The 23261-nt window shown below is 36.2% G+C and overlaps 1 long non-coding RNA gene across 3 annotated transcripts in view; it reads right to left on the bottom strand.

Moving 5' to 3' along the window:
• The window catches only part of LOC143647847 (uncharacterized), a 169976-nt gene that overhangs the window by 30430 nt on the left and 116285 nt on the right, over nucleotides 1–23261 (bottom strand). Inside the window, exon 5 of one of the 3 annotated variants that reach the window (XR_013158208.1) lies at nucleotides 1126–1229. The exons of the other annotated variants lie outside the window; for them this stretch is intronic. This is a non-coding gene — a long non-coding RNA (uncharacterized LOC143647847). Of the gene's footprint in view, nucleotides 1–1125; nucleotides 1230–23261 lie in introns of those variants that run through there. 3 annotated transcript variants of the gene reach the window in all.

The following is a 23261-nucleotide window of genomic DNA, read 5'->3' as shown; positions in this document are numbered from 1 at the left end:
TTATCATTTAAAGTTGAATGGCTTTAAATAAATGTCTTGCCATACAGGGATAAATGTTAACAGAAGCAGCAACTTAAGTGTACATGCATACAGAGCTGATATTCAACAAGCACCCCCGTATAGTCTTACTGGTTGTTAAAATACTGAGATACATCCATTCAGATGGATAAATAAACATTGTTCTGTGGCTGTCAAATGCCACAACATTCCTGGACTCCTAGAGCCTAGCCCAGGAGGTTTAGGTGTGACCTGCACAGGCCCCACTGGTACCCATTACTCCTCCCTGCCTACTATCCTGTCACCTGCTGACAGTAGAGATGGCATTACTGAGTTGGGTAATGTCCCAGTGGGCAAGCTTTTGATGCTGTCCCTTGAGAGAAGGAAGCTGAGAGATCTATGAGTGTCTAGTCCTTTGAAAATCAGCAAAAGCCTGGTGAGGAAGTATAATATTTTTCTTCCCTGCTGAATATAATCTCCATTTTACCTCCATTTAGAAAGACATTAAATGACTCACCAAATGCTTCCTGGTCATGGACATTAACAAATTAATGTTATTAATAACTTAAGAGCCAATCCTATATAAAATATAGTCTGTGCCAGGCATCTTTATAAAAACATATTCACTCATTTGAGTACTATAATTATCATCATTCTCATTTTACAAATAAGGAAATGGAGGCTCAGAGAAGTATTTAAACCTTAAGTGGCAGAGCAGGAATTTTAATTTAAGAAGCCTAACAACAGATCTGCTTTCTTTTCCCCACTACACCACTTCCTGTCTGGACTGAAAGATCAGGTTCCATCTATCCAAAAATATCTTTTCAATAAATGGTATTCATCATTGAATCAATAATAAAGATATTACTATATTTTTTTAAATATCAGGCAGTATGTTAAAGGCTAGAATATTTTATTGAAATTTCTGATAGTTGAGCAGTCACACAAGTAGGAGTAAATACCACTGCCAATATAATTGATATGAAAATAAACCCTTTAATTATTGAGGTGACAATCACTCAATGACTATCACTTTAATGAAAACATCATTGGAAAAATTTTATGGGATTTCCTATGCCAAATGGGGCATCATTTATTTATTGGTAGCTGTATCAAATGGAAGACCCACCTGGGAGAGCAGGGAATCCTGATTATCTCTACAAATCAACTGATTTGGAAATTATTAGAATGAGTTGATGAAAAATTTGTCACATATCAGTGGGTAAGCAGATCTGTAATATATACAATTGAATATATTTAGAAAATGAAATGAAATATTAGATTTTTAGATTCATGTATTGATATATATATACATTAATTTATAGTACTATGCTGATTTTTAAATAGTATTAATGCGATCACTGTATTATGCATAGAAAAATAGTTTAGAAATTCTATATCAAAATATTAAGTGGTTATATCTGGGTGTTGAGATTAATACATATTTTACACATATATACATCAATAAACAGATACTGCTAGTATAAAAAGGAAAAACAAATATGTTATATATTTAAAATATGGCTTTTTTCCAGATTATCCTTTCTTTTTCAAATAACTTAAAACTCGGGCTCATGCTTTTTAATCTTAATCTTAAATAGTTCAGAGGCCAGAAGATAAATTTTCTTGAGTTTCTTGCAAACAGATTCCTTAGCTAACTATATTTGCCATCTTTCTTAACCCAATATTGACCCTAGAAGTCTCAGTCTCACCTGGAATTTGGAATGATCAAAGTGACTTTTCCTGAATACTTGTAATTGTCTCGGCTTTTCCCCTTCCCTACTAATACTTTATTTTCCCAAAACACCCACACATACATATAAATCAAGGAAACTGGGAAATCAAGAAAGGAGCTCTATTTTAGGGATGCTTCTCACCTTGGTGAGCCCAATATTCTACAATGTGATAAACAGTGAAAGGACGAATTGCCATTTTCAGAAGAGGCTCTTTTCAGAAGTTCACCTTGGAATCTGTTTTACTTCTGAGTGGTAACATGTTCTCATTCTCTTCAGTTAGAATCACAAGACATTCAGATGGTCTGAATTGTCATCCCTGTTTTCCCTAGGAAATCGTGAACTGACCCAAGGAGCTAGAAGTGGAGAATCAAGGTAATGTTTTATCCTTCCTTCCCCTTGCTACTTAACAGTAAAGCACTACCTTAATTCCAGTTTATTGCTAGTTTTTGTGAACCATAGTTTCACTCTTTCTTAACAATATTGAGAAATCAAATCAAATATTTGAATTCCTTAAAAATTCAGCAAATTTTTACTCTACCTTTTCAGCATCTCTAAAATGGAGATAATAATAACAGCTTTATCAGAGTTAGTTAGTTCTTAGTTCTTCGTTAAGAATTAGCTAAGACCTTGCATGCATATAAAAATGTATGGCATTGTGTGTAACAGATAATAGCTGTCTATATGTGGTCATCTGTCATATGCAAACCATCAAAGAGAACAGACGGTAGCAAAAAGTTGGGGATTTAGGGGGACACAAAATGTGAAATATGGTCCCTGTCCTAAAAATCCATAGCCTCACAAATTTAAGAAAATCAGGCATGGAATGAAACTTTTGAAAGCTAGAGAAACTATCATCAAATAGGATTGGAACTTAGCATAGTTACCTTGAACTCTGGCTATTGATCACACCCCCATATTATCCATCTCTCCTGCTATAACCAAAGATTACATTGTGCTATTGATTCATCTTAGGTTATCATGACACCAAAATGCTACTTTCAATCTCCCCCACATTGGCAAGTATCCAGACTCACCCTTGTTAGAGTTAATATTTCTCATATTAATCCAGAGCTATTTTCAGGTGGATTTCTTTAGTCCAATAACCTAAACACCTTTTAACTTTGTTTAATTGACATTTAAATAGACTCTATCAAAAAATTACACACATCCAATGATAATTATTGCTGGTAGCAATTAAAAGTATTCTACTCTGATGATTCCAGATGGTTTATTTTGTAAATTGGTCTACATTTTTAATATCTGTGTTAATAAATGCAAATGGACATACTTTCCATTCCTTAATTATTTTTGTATTATATACTCTTCTCTAGGATAGTGAGTGACATACTACCTTACGATTACTGAAGATGAATAATTCCTGATACTAGAACACTCATGTTTGGAAAAGGCACTCTATGATTTGGTCCTTGAAAACTTAAGGAATTTTCTAGAGAAGTAAGCTGCTCAACTCTCATTACTCCCAATGAAAGTCAACTTGCTTCCTGCAGGACTTGCCTGTGGATTGTATAGAATAGGAGTTCCTAGCCATTCCCCTTTGTGAAAGACACTGTACTGATGGATTTTCATGATGAATTCTTCTGGGTTTTGTTCTAACACCTTGATACAGAAAGAAGAAAGCAAGAGAAGAAGAATTTTGAAGAAAGGTTATGGAAACTATCTGGGAATGTTCCTGTTGAGCTATCCCACAACTTGAGTTTTGAATAATGCATGTTCCATAAATCTAAGTGTCCCACTATGGCACATTTTAAAGCAGGGAGAGAAAATAATAGCTACTGTCCACACTTATCACTAATAATAAATTGCAGGGCTCCTGTGTGTGGCGGCGATTAATGCAAAACGCAACCCAAAACACATAACTAACTAAATAGATAGTTTGACTTTCTTGGGGGTTATCTCTTTTCCTCTTTTTTTCTTTCTAAATAGAAAATGCATTTTTTAAAAATCTCCAGAACACCAACCCTTTTCTCTTTGAGACAGACAAATGGGCTCTTTTTATAGGCAAGGTCAGGTGTGTTTGTGTATGTGTGTGATTTGAGAGAGAGAAGGAGAGAGAGAAACAGACAGATAGAGACTCACTGGCATGGATGGGGTTGGGGACCACATAATTCACGTGCAGTAACAGGATACAGAGAGAGAGAGAGGTGATTGGCAGAGTGACTGTACAGGTATGGGAATACAGCAGAGGTAAGTGACAAGCATATTTTGTAGACAATGAATTTGCAGAGGAACATCAGCTCTCATTTTCAGTTAGATTATGAAATATTTTATGAAAACTTTAAAAAAAACAAACACAAAGGGGGAGTGCAAGGGTAGTTCAGTGGTAGAATTCTCACCTGCCATGCGGGAGACCCAGGTCTATTCCCAGCCCATGCACTTCCCAAAATAAACAAGCACAAAAAACAAACAAATTCAACAAATGGTGATCACATGGAAAAAGAATGAAATGTGACCCCCACCATACAGTATACAAAGGAAAAAAAAAAAAAACACCCAAAGCCCTTCAGAAATTAAAAGCATATTGAAATGTATGTAGAAATTAAATATTGTTCATATCTCTAGCCGATAAAACCCCTTTCAAAAGGTGAGAAAATTGAATTGCATCATCAATAACTGATATAAATTTTATAGGACCCTCTGATTGCTGCTATACCCCCAGATGGAGCCATCATTCGTTGATACCCTTCAATTTGCCAGGCACTGAACTACAGTTTATTTAATCCTCTCACCAAGCCTATGTATTATCTCCATTATTCAAAGTAGGAAACAGGCTCAGGAAGACTAAGTAAACTCCCTAAAGGCACACATCTGCTAGGAGACAGAGTTGGGATTTGAATTCCTGTTCTGCTAAATACCAAGTCCCATGTTCTTTGTATTCTGCCGTACAGTGTATTGTCAGATAAAATACAGAACACCCAGTTAAACTGAATTTTGGATGAACAGTGAATTTTTTTTTTAGCATAAGTGTGTCCCAAAATGTTATTTACCTGGAATTCAAATTTAACCAGGCATCCTGTATTTTGTTTGCTAAGTCTGGCAAACAGCCTAATATCTTCCCTGAATCCAGCTGCCTATTTTTGAGAGGCAGCAAAACAATGAAAATCGTGGAAGGGAAAGGCATTCTTCATGGAAGCGGGGAAAGTGTAATGAAATACCTTTTCCCCTCAGCACCAGTGGGTTTCTTCAAAGTGAATGGTGTTCTCAGGAAGATTCCCAGACTTTGTGCTGGTGGGAAGATTATCAGTTTGCAGATGGAGTGAGCAGCCAGCTCCACCAAAGGCAGCATAACTGGAGATGGTACACAATGGAGTGAGGGAGGTCTTCACAGAACCAATAAGAGTCAGCCTGAATGCCAAATCTGCCCCTTACCAGAGAAAATTGGATGGGCTTTGAGTTCTAAAATTTTTTGATCTACTTTGTTATATGTATAATTAGTGGAGCAAGAAATTGGGATCCGAAGATTTTTTTGTTTGTTTTTTTGCTTCCTTCCCCACCCTTTCAGGCTATAGGTGAATGTCCCACCTTCTCAGTCAGGGAGAGAGAAAATTACCCCTTACCTCTTGGAACCCTGCTTCTGAGAAAAGTCAAGTCTCTTTTAACCCTCCAGGGTATTTCAGTGCAACATTTGGCTGCATTATTGCCCTTATTCATTCCTTTTGTCTCAGCACCATTGTCTGCTTTAGCCTAGACCATTTTTCCTAACTTTCTTCTCTTCACTGAATTCCATCAGTCATAAATATCTGTGCTCTGCCAGTTGGCTTAGCCTTCAGCCTTTTTTTTGCTCTCTGCTAGGGAACCGATAAAAGTAATGTGAGCTAATGTGTTAATGATTATCAAAGGTCTTATCCTTTCCAGATAGCATCTGTTGCCTTGAATGCTGTAATACCAAGGCATAAGCAGGCTGGGGTTGGAAATATTTTAGATCAGGTAGCTATTTTCTTATCACTTCTATATTACATCAAACCAATGACCCTTTGCCCCCATCCCTTTCTCGCAACTAATCAACCAGGGCATCTATTTCCTCACACCATTACACTGGCCAATTTAAGCTTGATATATTAGGAAAACCATTATTTTTCATATTCTTAATTGCAGTACAGTTGATTGAATGGAAATAGCCAAATATATTGGACAGAAGCCTGTTTAGAAAAATGATAAATCATTAACTAAAATGACTTCTTCAGGAAAAGTAAATCCCTGATTCTTTTCTCTGTCTCTCTCACTCTCATTCCTACTGATTTTGCAAAGGTAAATTCAGGTTTCTCTTTCCTTGTAACAGCTTTCCTCTCTGCACCCCCAACAACGTCCCTCATTTGTAACCTTACTGTAACACATATTTTCTTTTATCACTATAGCTAAAATTACAACTCAGGAGCTACATCACCTGTGTGTAAATCCTGGTTTTACCACTAAACAGCTTGTGTGCCTTTGGACAAGGTAACTTATTCTGTGCCTATGTGTCTTATCTGTGAAATGGGATAATAATGCTGTCATCCTCATAAGGCAGCTCTGAGCATTGTATATATATATATAGTACATAGAATGGGGACTGGCACTTGACAAGCATGGTATACAAGTTTGCTATTATTTATTTTAAACATCAACTTTCCACTATCATGAGCTCTTGGATGGCAATAAGTTTGTATACATTTGTAATAGTCACTGCCTGGCTCATAGTAGACACTCAATAATGTTTGAGGAACAGATAAATCCCTATATATAACTCTCTGAACAATGTGAAAATAGACCTGAGTCCTTGCTCTGAGGTTAGAAATGTCAAGTGACTGGCAGGAGAACTCAAAAATAGCTTTTTTTTTTCTTGTGAAAAGTCAAGGTATGGAGTGACGTCATCAACAAGGCAGCAAAAACAGCTACTGTAACTCTCTCCTCAGAGATTCAATGTTAAACAAGAACAGTTCTAAATTGTTCAGAAATCTGGAGAAGGATATGGACTGGAGAAGGACTCTACAAATCCTGAATTGAATAAGCAAAAGAATGTCAGGGAAAGGAAATTTCCATCCCAAACTGACCGGTGCTCTCTCCTTCCCCCCACCCAGCCTCACACATAGTGTGGATGGGCAGAGAAGCAGCAGCTGGGACCTCTCCCAATGGAGACACAGAGTATGTATTCTCTCACAGTAGTGGGACAGATCCCCACTTTTTGGAGACCTGAGGGACAGGGGAGAGGATTTCAAGGCCAAAGTCAGTGAGAGACAGAAAGTCTGAGAAAATGTGGACAGAAGCTGTGTTTCCAGCCCTGAGTTTGAAAGTCCTCCCCATCCCTAAGAGAAATGGCAGTGAGAGACTTGATCTCTACCTGGAGGAAGGCTGAAGAACGGTAGAGCTGGGGTGAATTCAGCCACAAATAAATGGGTGACACAAACCCATTTTGAGCCAGATTTGGGCTGACAAAGAGAGGGAACAAAATTCCTGTTGAGCTATAGTCCAAAGATACAACTCTGAGGACAATTACGTTTTAGAACAGTATTATCTGCTGAGCAGAACAGAAAATGCAAGAGAATTTTCAGAGACTACCCAGAAAATTATTTCAGACAGATTGGAGTGGGTATAGACCCCTGCTTGGAACCTGCCTCTGTTTTGGCTGAGAAACATGTATGAACCAACTATTAAAGCAGTGCCCTAAAACAAATGCAGGTCTTGCAGGATGGTGAAAAACAGAGCACTACTGGGAGACAGCAGACTCGTTTTATCCATAAACAGAGACATTGTGGTGGTGTCCAGTGTCTACTCCCATCCCTGAGGCAGGCCACTGTAGGTGCCTGGTTTGGGGGTGGAGATAGGGGACAGAAAAAAATCTGACAACTGGCCAGCAAGAGAGATGAACAGATACAGAAAAAATGCAACCAAAATAAATATCCTAGTCAAAAAGGATAAAAAAAAAAAATCTAGAATAAACTAAACAAAAAAAAATCAGATGCCTAGACACCAGCAGAAAATCACAACTCACCCAGGAAGAATGAATATACCTTCCAAACAATTGAACAAATTGTAACCTCAACCAAGATGTGGAACTGAAACAACTAATTAATGATGTTAAAACAGATCTTCTAAATCAATTCAATAAGCTGAAGGAAAATACGGAAAAATATGTGAAGGATATAAAGAAGACACAGGGTGTCTATAGAGAAGAAATTTAAAGCTTGAAAAAACAATTGGCAGAACTTATGGGAATGAAAGACAAAAGAGAAGTAATGAAAAACAATGAAAGCATACAACAGCAAATTTGAAGAGGCAGAAGAAAGGATTAGTGAACTAGAAGACAAGACATCTGAAATTCAACACACAAAGGAACAGATAGGGGATAAATGGAAAATTTCGAACAGGATCTCATGGAACTGAATGATAACATGAAGCATGCAAATATACGTATTATAGGTGCACTAGAAGGAGAAGAGAAGAGAAAAGGGGCAGAAAGAATAATGGAGGAAATAATCAGTGAAAATTTCCCAACTCTTACAAAAGACATAAAACTACATATTCAAGAAGCATAGTACACCCTAAACAGAATACATTCAAATAGACTTACACCAAGACACTTAATAATGAGATTGTCAAATTTCAAAGACAAAGAGAGAATTCTGAAAGCAGCAAGAGAAAAGCAAACCAATACATACAAAGAAAGGTCAAGAAGACTAGGTGTGGATTTCTCAACAGAAATCATAGAGGCGAGAAGGCAGTAGGTTGATAAATTTAAGATATCAAAAGAGAAAAACTGCAACCAAGAATTCTATATCCAACAACACTGTCCTTCAGAAATGAGAGAAAGTTTAAAATATTTTACAGATAAATAGATACTGAGAGGGGTCATGAACAAGAGACCTGCTCTACAAAAAATACTAAAGGAAGTGCTACAGGCAGATAAGAAAAGACAGAGGAGAGAGAGGTTTGGAGAAGACTGTAGAAAGGAAGATTAGCAGACAGGGTAACTAATAGAGCTAAAAGAGAAAAAAAAGATACAACAGATAAAATCTAAAAGAAAAAAAATTGAAGAAAATACAGGCTTTATGGAAATAACATTGAATTCTAATGGATTAAACTCACCAAGCAAAGGACATAGATTTGCAGAATGGATGAAAAACAGGATACATCTATGTGCTGTCTGCCAGAGACCTACTTAAAATGTGAGAACAAAACAGGGTAAAAAATGAAAGGATGGAAATAGATATTCCATTTAAACAACAACCAGAAAAGAGTGGGGATAGCTTTACTAATATCAGACAAATTATATTTCAAATGTAAAACAATTAAAAGAGACAAAGAAGGACACTATATATAAATAAAAGGCACAATTCATCAGAAACACATACCAATCATAGCTATCTATACACTGAGCTAGAGTGCTTCAAAATACATTAGGCAAATACTGTCAACACTGAAGGGAGAAGTTGACACTTTTACATCAGTAGTTAGAGACTTCAATACACCACTCCCATCAGTGGATAGAGCATCTAGACAGAGGATCAATAAGGAAAAAGATCTTGAATAATAAGAGAAATGAATTAGATTTAACATACATTTATAATACATTGTACCCAACAATAGCCAGATACACATTCTTCTTAAGTGTTCATGGATCATTCTCCAGGATAGAACACATGTTGGGGCACAAAGCAGATCTCAGTAAATTCAAGATTATCAAAATTCTACAAAGCATGTTTCTCAGATCATAATGGAATGAAGTTGGAATTCAATAAAAAGCAGAAGCTTGGAAAATTCACATATTTATGGAGGCTAAACCACACACTTTCAAACAACAAGTGGGTCAAGGAAGAAATTACAAAAATAACCAGCAAATATCTTGAGGCAAATGAAAATGAGAACACAACATATCAAAACTTATGGGATGCAGCAAAGGTTGTGTTTAAAGTGAAATTTATCACTGCAAATGCCTATATTAAAAAAGAAGAAAGAGGAAAAACTGAGTAATTAATTGCTCACCTGGAGGAACTAGAGAAAGAACAGCAAACTAACCCCCAAAAAACAAAAGAAAAAAAAACAAAAAACAAAGATGCGAGCAGAAATAAATGAAATTGAGACCATGAAAATGGAGAGAATCAATAAAACCAGAAGTTGCTTCTTTGTGAAAGTCAATAAAATAGACAGACCCTCAGCTAGGCTGACAAAGAAACAAAGAGAGAGGATACAAGTAAATAAAATCAGAAATGGGAAGGGAGACATAACTACTGACACTGCAGAAATAAAGGAGATAATAAGAGAGTACTATGAACAACTATATGCTAACAAACTAGACAACTTATATGAAATAGATAACTTTCTAGAGAAGCACGAACAACCAACATTGACTTGAGAAGAAATAGATGACCTCAACAAACCAATCACAAGTAAAGAGATTGAATCAGTCATCAAAAAACTCCTTAAAAGGAAAAGTCTAGGGAAAGATGGTTTCACATGTGAATTCTACCAAACATTCAAGAAAGAATTAGTACCAATCCTGCTCAAACAATTCAAGAAAATTGAATAGGAGGGAAAACTACCTAACTCACTCTATGAAGCCAACATCACCCTAATGCCAAAGCCAGGCAAAGATACTTTGAGAAAAGAAACTTTCAGCCAAATCTCTCTAATGAATATAGACACAAAATTCCTTGACAAAAATACTGCAAATCAAATCTAGCAGCACATTAAAAGAACTGTACACCATGACCAAGTGGGTTTTATCCCAGTTATGCAAGGGTGGTTCAACATAAGAAAATCAGTTAATGTAATACACCACATCAATAAATCAAAGAGGAAACACCACATGATCATCTTGATTGATAGAGAAAAGGGATTTGACAAAATTCAACATTCTTTCTTATGAAAGCATTTCAAAGGGTAGGAAAATAAGGAAACTTCCTCAACATGATAAAGGGAATATACAAAAAACAAACAAACAAACAAAAAAAAAAACAGCTAACGTATACAATGGGGAAAGAGTGAAAGTTTTCTCTCAAGATTAGGAACAAGTCAAGGTCACCCATTATCACCATTGTTCTTCGACACTGTGCTGAAAGTTCTAACCAGAGCAATTAGGCAAGAAATATGAATAAAAGGCATCCAAATTCGAAAGAAAGAAGGAAAACTTTCATCATTTGCAGATGACATGATTCTTTATGTAGAAAATACTGAAGAATGAAGAATGTACAGGAAAACAACTAGAACCAGTGAGGAAGTACAGCAAAGGGGCAGGATAAAGGATCAACATGCAAAACTCAGTTGTGTTTCTATATACAAGCAATGAGCAATCTGAGGAGGAAGTTAAGAAAAAAAATTCATTTACAGTAGCAACCAAAAGAATAAAATATTTAGGAATAAAATTAACTAAGGACCTAAAAGGCCTTAACACCAAAAACTACAAACTTTTGCTAAAAGAAATCAAGAAATACCTAAATAAATGGAAGGACATAATGTGTTCATGGATTGGAAGACTAAGTAAAGTTAAGATGTCAAGTCTTCCCATTTATAGATTCAATGAAATACTAATTAAAATCCCAACAACTTATGTTACAGAAATAGAAAAACCAATAATTAAATTTTTTGGAAGAATAGGGTGCTGCAAATAGTTAAAAATATCTTGAGGAAGAAAAAAGAAGTGGGAGATCTTGCATTACCTGACTTTGAAGTACATTACAAAGCTACAGTGATCAAAACAGCATGGTACTCCATAAATGTAGGTGTACTGACCAGTAGAACTGAATTGAGTGTTCAGAGATGGATTCTCACATCTGCAGCCAATTAATCTTTGATAAGATGGTTAAGTCAAGTCAACTGGGACAGAGCAGCCTCTTCAACAAATTGTGCTTGGAAAACTGGATATCTATATTCAAAAGAATGAAAGAGGACCCTTATCTCAAACCTTATACTAAATTAACTCAAGATAGATAAAAGATGGGCAGTTCAATGGTGGCTCAGTGGAGGAATTCTTGCCTGCCATGCCAGGGACCCAGGTTCGATTCCCGGTGCCTGCCCATTCAAAAAAAAAAAAAAAATAGATCGAAGATTAGACATAAGACCATAAAATGTTTAGAAGAAATTGTAGGAAAATATCTTAAGGATCTTGTGATTGGGAGTGGTTTCCTTGAACTTACAAAGTATAAACAATGAAAGAAGAACTAGATAAATGGGATCTCTTCAAAACTGAACACTTTTGTGAATCAAAGAACTTTTCAGGGAAGTAAAAAGGCAGCCTATGCAATGGGAGACAATATTTAGAAACTACACATCAGATAAATACATAAAGAAATCTTACAACTCAACAATAAGAAGACAAACAATCCAATAAAAAATGGGCAAAAGACATAGAGACTCATTTCTGAAGAGGAAATACAAATGGCTGAAAAACATATGAAAAGGTGCTCAACGTCACTGGCTATTAAGGAAATGCAAACCAAAACCACAATGAGATATTATCTCATACTTATCAGGGTGGCCATTACTTAAAAAGAAAACAAAACAAATAAACAAACAAACAAAAAACAGGAAACAACAAATGCTAGAGAGGATATGGAGAAAGAGGCACACATTCATAATTGGGAATGTAGTATGGTATAACTGCTCTGGAAGGCTATTCGGTGGCTTCTCAGGAAGCTAAGTACAGAATTGCCATATGATCCAGCAATCCCATTACTCGGGAGGAACTAAAGGCAAGGACACAAATGGACATTTGCATGCCAATGTTTTTAGTGGCATTATTCATGAGGGCCAAGAAATGGAAACAGCCCAAATGTACATCAACAGAGAAGTGGCTAAACAGATTGTGGTATATACAAATGATAGAATATCACACAGCAGTAAGACAGAATAAAGTCATGAAGCATGTAACAATGAGGACGAAACTTAAGAACATTATGCTGAGTGAAACTGGCTGAAACAAAAAGACAAATATTTTATGGTCTCATTATTATGTGCTACATTAATGATTAAATATTGTATGGACTCATTATTACACTCAACATTAATGACTGAACTTTGAGAGTTAAGGAACACAGGTTATCAGGAGATAGAAAAAAGGTAGAGATGGGACATTTGATGCTAAAGGAGTACAAAATGTTCAACAGGACTGATTGTAATGACCCAGAAATGGATAGCACAATATTATGTGATGGTAGTATAATATTTTAAGTACACTCAATGAAAAGCTGAGTGTGAATATAGTAGAGGGAGGTGGGCTGGATGCATGTATGACACTGGAAGGAAAGATAAAGGATAATGACTGGGATGGTATAACTTAGCAATGCCTAGAGTGAAAAATGATGCTGATTAAATATACAAATATAAGAATGTTTTTGCATGAGGGAAAACAATTGAATTTCAACACTGCAAGGTGTTAAAAAATGGGATGTTATATGGGAAAAAATATAATCAATGCATACTAGGGTCTATGATTAACAGTAACATTCTAGTATGTTTCCATAGATGGCGATAGGCCAGAGCTAAATATCAATAAGCAGGGGATATGGGGGAGGGGTATGGGATTCTTTGCAGACAAATTGAAAATGTCTTCACATAGTCTGTCATGTAATCGTGGCTATGTGATTATACCAGGAACCACTGATTTTTTATTTAGGTTAGATTGCATGATATGTGACTAAAAATGTTTAAAAAGAAATAAAGGATTATAAGTACTAGAGAAAATATGGAGAGAGATGTACCTATTCACCTTTGGTAGGGAACTAGAAAGGCGCAGTTCCTCTGAAGGGCAGTATGGTGGTCCCATAGGAGGTGTGTTAGTTTGAAAGGCTTATGTACCCTAGAAAAGCCATTTTTTTTTTTTTTTTTTTTTTTTTTTTAAAGGAAAGACAGAGAGAAGGAAGGAAGGATAGAAGGAAGGAAGGAAGGAAGAAAGGGAAACATTTTTAAACATTTTCTTGTTTTATTGTATTTTGTTTCTTTGTTTTTGTTACATGGGCTGGGGCCGGGAATCGAACCGAGGTCCTCCGGCATAGCAGGCAAGCACTTTGCCCGCTGAGCCACCGCGGCCCGCCCCGAAAAGCCATTTTTTAATGCTGATCCATCTTGTGGAGGCAGCCTTTCTTTTAATCCTTATTCAGCACTATAGGTTGGAAACGTGATTAGATTATCTCCACAGAGATGTGACACACCCAACTGTGGATATTAAATTTTGATTAGAGGGAGATGTGACTCTACCCATTCCAAATGAGGCTTGATTAATTTACAGGAATTCTTTAAAAGAGGAAACATTTGGAAAAAGTTTTAGAGCCACAAGAACCACAGAGCCCATGCAACTAGAGAGCTTTGGGGATGAAGAAGGAATAAGCCCCCAGGGAAGCTTCATGAAGCAAGAAGCCTAGAGAGAAAGGCAGCAGATGGCACCATGTTTAGCATGTGCCTTTCCAATTGAAAGAGAAACCTTGAACTACACCAGCCTTTCTCAAGTGAAGGTACCTTCTGGTTGGTGCCTTAATTTGGACATTTTTATAGACTTGCTTTAATTGGGACATTTTTATGTTCTTAGAACTGTAAACTCACAACTTAATAAATTTCCCTTTTAAAAGCTATTCTCTTTCTGGATATCACATTCTGGCAGCTAGCAAACTAGAATAGGAGGCTAGGGGTGGGGTTGCTGTATGATCCTGCAGCACTGTAGTTAGGTGTCTATTTGGAGGAACTGAGAGAAGGGACAGGAATGGACATTTGTACACTGATGTTTATGCTGACAGTGTTTTCAATTTGCAGCAGTGGATGGACATGACTTAAGGGTCCACTGACTGAAGAATGGAAGAGGGAATTGTGGTGTATACATACAATGGACTATTGAGCAGCTACAAGAAGGAATGAAGTCCTTCTTGCATACAACTAGGTGAATGCATCTTGAGTACCAAATGTTGAATGAAATAAGCTAGAAACAAAAAGACAAATATTATGCTTCACTGATATGGACTAACTATAATATACAAATGCTGAGAATGGAATTCAAGAGCATAGGTTATCAGGTGAAGGCCTACTGTAACAGTTCCTAGATTTTAAGCTCTTACAGCAGTCACATTTGTTCTGGAACTGTAACTGTTATTTCTAATATCTGAGATGCTGAGCTCTTTGTGTAGAACCTGGTCCTTCCCTAGAATCTGAGGTATTTGTGTGACATCTCAAACTCAGAGCTAGAGTTCAGTAGCTATGAAAGTCAGCATTACTCCATATAGCAACTGTTAAAAACACTGAAAAAGTGATCAGACTTCAATTGATGTATGAATGACGCTGATCTGGGCAAGACTAAGGTAAAGCAGACTAAAGGGTAAAGGACGATATTGACTGCATTTTTAAACTTCAACCTCTGTGTGAGACCAAAGGAAGAGATGTTTGTTGGGTGCAAAATTTATATTTTTGGTAGCACACTATCTAATCTAACTTGTATGGTCAACTTATTTGGACACCATAATTACATGTAACTTTGAATATGGATTGAGAGCTTATTGGTTTGTATAAATTGGTGGGATGCCCCAATACACCCCAGAGTAATCTGGACAGAAGATTAAAAAGTATTTATAATTTCTCTTGAGGGACTAGAAAAAAGGTGGTCATAATAAACTTCTCACCTGGGTAAGATCTGATATTCTCCCAAGTATTTAGGACCATCAATTTGATGGGTCAGGCCCTCAATCTTGGGGTTTGCCCTTATGATACTAATTCCTGCAAAGGAAAAGCTAAGCTTAGTTATGATTATGCCTAAGAGTCACCCCCAGAGAACAACTTTTGTCACTCAGTTGTGATCTCTCTCTTTAAGCCAACTCTGTAGATGAGCTCACTGCCCACTCCCCTTCCACCCACACACGTGGGACATGACTCTCAGGGGTTTAAGTCTCCCTGGCAATGTAGGACATGACTCCAGGGGAAGAGACTGACTTTGGCATTTTGGGAGTGAGAAAGCCTTCTTGACCAAAAGGGGGAAGATAAATAAAGTTTCAGTGGCTCAGAGATTTCAAATAGAGCCGAAAGGTCATTCTGGATGTTATTCTTATGCAGTATATAGACATCCCTTTTCAGTTTTTGGTGTACTGAAGTAGCTAGAGGGAAATACCTAAAACTGTCAAACTGTAATTCAATAAGCCTTGATTCTCGAAGATGATTGAATAACTATAGAGTTTTTAAGGTATGACCATGTGATTGTGAAAACTTTGTGACTGACACTCCTTTTATCCAGTGTATGGACAGATAAGTAAGAAAATAAAGGAAAAAAAGAAATAAATAATAGGGGAAATGGGATATAGGATGTTTTGGGTGTTCTTTTTCACCTTTTTTTAAACTTTTATTCGTATTTTTATTTTTTGGAGTAATGAAAATGTTCATAAATCAATTGTGTTGATGAATGCACAGCTATATGATGATAATACGAACCACTGATTGTACAATTTGGGTGATTATATGGAATGTGAATATATATCTCAATAAAATTGCATTAAATGACAAAAAAGACAGTCAAAGCCTATTGAAGAACCACATTTTCCTTCCAAACTCCAAGCATGAGAGATGTGCTTTTTGGCTGATTGTTTTGCTTATTTGTCTGTGTTTGTGTAATGTCTGGCCTGAAATGGCTGATCTTGATCATGAATAATTTTGCTTCTATATACTAAATCCTTCTCTAGGAAACAATTCTAGTCAAGAATTGTTTCTCTTCATATTATTGTCCATTCTTAGTCAAAACCTCACCTTTTCAAAGGAAAATATTTTCTTTGTGCATATCATATGCAAGTACATATATATGTGTGTGTGCATGTGTTTCAGGTACATGTATGTGTATTTGTATATATCTTTCTATCAGTCATGTTTTCTCCCCAGTTTATTGTAGGAAAAAAATTATAATAAAAATTTCACATTTCTATATTCTCCAAAGCTAAGTTCCAAGGTTGCCTTCCAAAGTAGATAATATCTATTTTTCTTGCTCCCTTTACAGTCAGGTTTTTCACCCCTAGACCCAAGGGCTTCATGTTTTCCTTCTTTTCCCAACCCCCTTGCCTGCCAACTTCAGCTGCCACTGCAACGATCCATGATCCTTATCTTTTTTTGTTGCACTCTTTAGAGGCTTTCTTTTTATCTGAAATCTAATCCATTATTGTGAGCTGATGTGTTTGTGGCTGACACTAACTTAGCCCGCCCAAAGAAGGGACATCTTAAACTTTGCATACCACCAAATTGTAATTCCATCACAAAAATGTCACTAAAATTGCACTCAGAGGTCGAGATATGGCTTCTTGCTCTTCAGGACCTGGGTAACTAGTGAGTTCTATGGCACTGATGTGGTATACCCAGGAAGAGATCAGACTTCAACTCAGAGTGAATGACACAATTCAGAATTACAGTTCATAGCTAAGCATTCTACTACACCCCTTGTTCTGTTAGGGGGAATTGGCAGAGGATGAGAAGAAATGTTGGGCAAGACTCTTTCATGAGTACTATGTACGATATATATCAATATTTCCTAGATTTAATTCTACATTCCTATCCCAGTAAATTGTGTAAAATATACTTTAAATATTCATATTAACTCTCTAGGAAGGCACCCATGAATTTATGATAAAAACCTAATTTTCATGCCCAGTCTGATGGTGCCATTCTTTCTTCATCCCAGTCTGCCCTGACCCCAGGATATCACACTCTTCTTTGTAGGGTGAAATGATCCACAGTACACTGCTGGTCACCATCAAAGAGAAAGATTTTGTCCTTTTGCAAAAACACAGCTGAAAATTATACTGCCTTTTCTTTTACAGTGAATTGGAATAAAGAATTAATTCACTCTATGGGATTTTTGTGGGGTGAGAGATTTTGGTGAAAGAAAATGCAAGGAATAATACATTTCTTTCATCAGGGACCAGTTGCAGTTATTTAATTCTAAAAAAATCAGCAGAAGGTGAGCAAAAATATAAGAGAAAAAGATAAAATGAGAAAAGGTGTAATATGAAGGAGATATGTTGGCATATTTCTTAGTGACCCATCTATGGATAATTATGCTGGGTCCTGAGTGCACTTTATACTCTTGATTTAATCTTAGTCTGGACAAACTTTAACAGTTTTGCTTATGATGATTACAGAAACATGGTATTCCCTAACCCCTAGTTTGGAAGTGCAAGAGAAAAATTCCAACATTCATCTTCATACTGAGGTGCTTTGAGCCAGTTTCAGGTAGGTGAGCAAACAACCCAAGAGTTTTCAATGGAAATTTCTTCTTTTCAGCATGAGCTCATTTTTCTTTTCTGGTTCATGTAGTCTAATCAAAGACACTACTCAATAGTGCACAGTGTGTGGAGAAGGAGATAGAAGATGGAGAGAGCATGAATATAGGCATATATATATTTTTAATTTTGCCTAAGAGAAATATAAAGTCATTTGTCAGACCTGTGATTTAGCAGGTTGATTGCCAAAAAACACCTAGTCCCCACTTACACACACAATAATCCATAGTGTAGCATATACAAGTATCAGGAGAGGTGTAATTGAGCAACCATGGCTAATAACAAACATTTTCCAGCACAGAATTTACATTCATACTAGCACATCAACACTATATTAAATATGTTGAGAGTGAAGGAGGTGGTGGAAATTTAGAGGAAAGAAAAAGAGAGAGAGGAGAAGAAGTTTGACAATTTATACTGTGCATCTGTTTGTATTGTCCTTAAAAACCCTACTACAAGCTATATTTGCCCTTATTTTTTCATTTAAAAGATGCAGACCTATAGAGATGTCATCAATGGCATTAGACATCTAACATTACTATATGTCATGGCATATTTTATTTGCATTATTAAAAATCTTGATTTTTTTCGCATTGAAAAGGGTAGATGGCATTTCCTAGACATACTCAGAAAGTCTTTTCTACCACCCCCCTAATGTTTTACTCTAAATTGTGTAGGTGAAAGAGAGAGTCACGTCACTAAGCAGACTATATTTTACTAAAATCATTAGGAGAAATGGGAAAATTCTATCAGAATCTAGAGTTCCTAAATGTTAGCCTTCACTAATTCCTTAATTTTTTTTAAAGTGTCATGCAGAGAATTTGTTTTCTCAGAGAAAGTCTGTGGTGGGAAAGGATGCTTTGTAACTGATGACAGGTGGTGTTTACATTTATAATTTCCTCATTTTTCATGTTTGGGAATGAATTAAAAGGAAAGAAGGATCAGACAACAGTTGCAGCACCGGATATCATTTATGGCATCCTTCCTTGAGACAGGAGGTCCTGTGCCTCGGTGAAAATGATATAATGCAGAAGCAGAGACTAGGAGGGTTGAGCAACTGTGCAATGATTAGGTCAAGTGTACCTGGAACCCTCTTGCATCCTGCCCTCTTAAGTAAATGCTGTGTAATGTGATTTTCTGTTTTAGTCACTAAATCATCCCTCAAAATAAAGGCAATAAAATCTAAATATAAAAGTGGCTTATGGAATTTGATAGAATGCAATAATTTGCATTTAGACAGTAATGCTATATGTCTAAAAAGCGTTGGTGAATCATTTTTACTTAGAGTGCTTCAGCCTTCAGATCCCTGTGCATCCAGCACCCCTAAATGTCTGATCAATCTCCAAGCGATTAGGTTGTGTGGCATTCAAATGACGTCACTTGACAATAAAAATCCAATTATATCCAACTGATTCTACATGAAAGGGGAGATCTGATGGCTTCTTTCCAGTACAACCTGAGGTAAATAGATGCACACATGGCCTGTGTTGATGTTAATACACTTGTCTGAGACCTTCTTACAGACATTTTATTTTCTGACTTGTGGTCAATGTGGATAGGAGACTTTTGGCTTCTCTAACATTACCATATGCTACTCTGGACTGGGTAGAAACTGCATCCCTAAACATAATTCTTTCTTTGGCAAGGGTTTTTCCACATCCTTCACAATGGGACTAGGATGTCAGGAGGCAGTAATGAAACTTGCCAGTGTTTTTTTTTCTCCTCCATTCTCTGTGAGTAAATATGTTAATGTAAATGACCATTTAAACAAACAAAAATTTCCCCTAAGATCCATTTTTGGAATTATGAGACTAATCTTTTTTCATACCAATGCAGGTAGGTTTGAAATACTGGCTTTTTCCATCCATGTATTAGCAAGCAAATAGCTTCTGTGGATTCTGGTGTCTACTCTGATAAGGAAAAATACCTGTCATTTGAAGGTAAAGTTATAGGTTTGGGGACCAAGGGAGGGTCTAGGCCTTGCAGGCTACATAGGAAAGACAAACAGGGTAAAAGTAGTTATAGAAGGCTGATAAAATAATCAGAGCAAAATAATTTATGACCATTGTACCTTGAAATGATGCACAAGTGGCAGAATAAAAGATAGAAATGATAGAAAGCAGTTACTATAGGGTATGTTGACAGGGCATTTAATAGTGTCACAATTTATTAAATGATATTAATTTATATTGAACAAGTAAAATGCACAAATAACGACTGATACCAGCTTTTCTACCTTAAAGCTAAAAGTCACCAAAATGCCTACATCTATTGCTGAAGCATTGTTTTGAAAACTTAGTGCCTTAATAATGACTAATGTTTATTCGGATTCCTTGTATTAATGGAAATCCGAATATCTTCTTATCAATCTTTACCTCTATCTACGTATCATGTAGCATTTGTCTACGTGATTTGGGAATGCAAGAGAAGTAAAAATACTGAAGAGATTTTACTGTATATATTACACAGGAGAAAACACTTACATAATAATCCAAGACAGAAAACAAGTTAGCTGGCAGAACAAGTGATAAAGACAGTGAATTATGAGACTATTGTTTAAAGTTCTGGCTGAGTTAGCTTCATGGAGGAGGAAGAGGGGCTAATGTTCAATGTTAAGAGGTGACGTGGCAGGGAATTCAAGACCTGAACATAGTATGATCAGAGTTTAGAAAAGAAGAGGGTGAGGATGAAATGTTCAGTAGACAGGACACAGAAAACTCTAGACAGAAAAAGGATCCCTGTAGAAAAATAATAGGAAAAAAATGGGAAAGAAGGTTAAGGCTAGATAAAGTTGCGCCTAAAGTGCCAGGTTAAAACAACTCAACCAATAGACAAGATCCTTTGAAACATTTTGAGGAGGAATGAATTATTATTATCGAAATATTGTTTGAGGAATATAATGTAACAGTATGGTACAGGACAGATTCAAGTCTCCTTAGAGAAGAGATGACAGGAGTTAAGAGAGAATTGCAATAATTCAGGGCTCTGGTGTTGAGGACCTACTTCATGGATATACAAATGAAAAAGATGGTGTAGGAAGGAGAAATGGGAGGACTAGATTGATTGATTAGACATGGTGTGTGGAAGAAGGAGACAACAAAATCATTCAAATTTCAAATAATACGAGAAGTATTTTGATAATACATATTATATACTAGGAGAAAACTGATCACAAGTCCCCAAAGAGATAAAATGTTTCATGAACCATTGACATCTATTTCTGTCTTAAACGTATAAACTTAAAAACACAAAGGAGGAAAGAGAGAGTGCATACACATTGCAGATTAAGTTTTCATGCAATAAAGCTGGTTTTCCCATTGAATCCTGAATACACAACACATTTGTGCATTTCTCTAAGACATAATGCAAATAATGACTTCAATATCCTGAAATCCTCAAACAAGTCACATAATATTGCTCTACAGTTCTATTTAAAATAAGGCCAATGTTCCCCAGCCATGCTTTGGTGGAAGATTTTATATTTTTCCTTTGCAAGCCTTTTTTCTTTTGGATATTTCAGAAAATATGAAGCCACTTGAATTGAACTTTTTCCATAGTTGTAGGAAGATATTTGGACCTATTCTCTTGGTATATATTGGCAGTGGGTTCTAGTGGCATATAGAAGCTATGACTCTGTGTAAGGGTTACAGTTCCAAAGGAGGAAGCAGTGCCAAAACATATTTAGAAACATAATAATGAATACAAAATTTAAAATATCAGTCTTATTTGGAGACAGTCACCACCTTTCCTATGTTCTGGCACAGATGATTCCTCTGTATTCATACACATTTATTCTTGGATATGTCAACAGTGAGAAAGGTAGGTGGGTTTCAAGGAGAAGGAAGGAATACAATTTAAAGAGATATCTTGGAAAGTGAGACAGTGGGGAATATGACTTTAGTCAATGCCTAGCTGCAATTAAGAACTAAACAGACATGAACTTAGCGTCATTGGAATACCTGACAAGGGGTGAAAGTATGAACTTTTTTCTTAAACAAAGCAAAATCTGCATGTCTCAATGGGTAGTTTTCTGATTTTTCTAATTGTTGTACTTTTAATATTTAGAGATTTTGGTAATATTTATACTATATTCTATCTATTTTTTCCCAAAAATACTTTTATAGATTTAGAAATAACACCGAATAGTGTATCCAACTGAGCATCCGATCTGAAGTACATGTCAAATTATTCTTCTAAATTAACTTCTATTACATTTTCATCTTTTTGCCACATCCTCTGTTAGACATCTCTAAGTTAATTAAAAAGTCCACACTCTGTTATAAAAATATGCAATCACAAACTTTCAAAATTTTTTGTTAAAAGGTATTTTAGCTCAATTGGGGAAAACTAAAATGCATGATATACAATTGTCTTTGCTTCAGGACCAAGGACAGATACCACCCATGGCATTCCCAGGTGTTGTGAATAGTGAGAACTGCTGAAGTACCTCTGCGCTGGTGAGCATTTTGTATAGTGCCAAAATGAGGCAAGCAAAATGAGGCAATATTTACTTCTGCCATCTCAGAAATCAATATTGTATGAAGTATTGTTCTTATTAATTATTATATGAAAACAATCTTAAAAAGAATCAAGCTATTCTAAGGACTCTGATGTCTGTTTGGGTCCACTAAGGATATGTAAACAATAGGCTTAAATTTAGGGAGAATTGTTAAGATTCATATTCACTTCTTGCTGGACCTGAGCACACAGTTCATTTTAAATCCAATGCATGGCCAAGTTCCACACCGAAAGAACCTTTCCACTAAGAACCCCACCTATCCTAAGACATTCTGCCTTTATGGTGCCCTTTAATTTGAGGCATCTCTTGCAAACCAAATTCAATTCAAAGATATTCAGTATTTTTAACTTTCTGGGGCTTTCACGATCTCCCTAGATACTGGAGAAAGTTGGGATCTTAGCAGATATCCTTCATAAATTCTTGTGGGAATTTTTTTTTTATTCCCAAGAAATGGAAACTGTCTCTGGAGAACTTTAAATTGAGGCAATGTAAGTTTTCAGAAAACCAGGAAAAGAAACGGTTCTATTTTAGAATTTCAACAGTGATTATCACATATAATGACAGTTCTGTAGAAAAGGACAGGCGAGGAATTGTTAGAGTTCATATTTTTAAACATTAAAATGCTTTGAGTTCTTTCAACATGGACACTTTTAGGTATAAATGAAAGGTATTACTGTAGAGTTTAAGGATGTTTTAGCATTTTTATGTCAGTGGGCAATTTTAGTTAGTGGGAAGTCTCAGCATTTTCTACACATAAGTGGAGGAGGGAGGGGTAAATGCAAATGA

The sequence above is a fragment of the Tamandua tetradactyla genome, chromosome 10, assembly GCF_023851605.1.
Source record: "Tamandua tetradactyla isolate mTamTet1 chromosome 10, mTamTet1.pri, whole genome shotgun sequence".
In the NCBI taxonomy this organism is placed as follows: domain Eukaryota; kingdom Metazoa; phylum Chordata; class Mammalia; order Pilosa; family Myrmecophagidae; genus Tamandua; species Tamandua tetradactyla.
The sequence above is the reverse complement of the archived record's forward strand: the minus strand, read 5'-3'. Positions and strand labels throughout refer to the sequence as shown.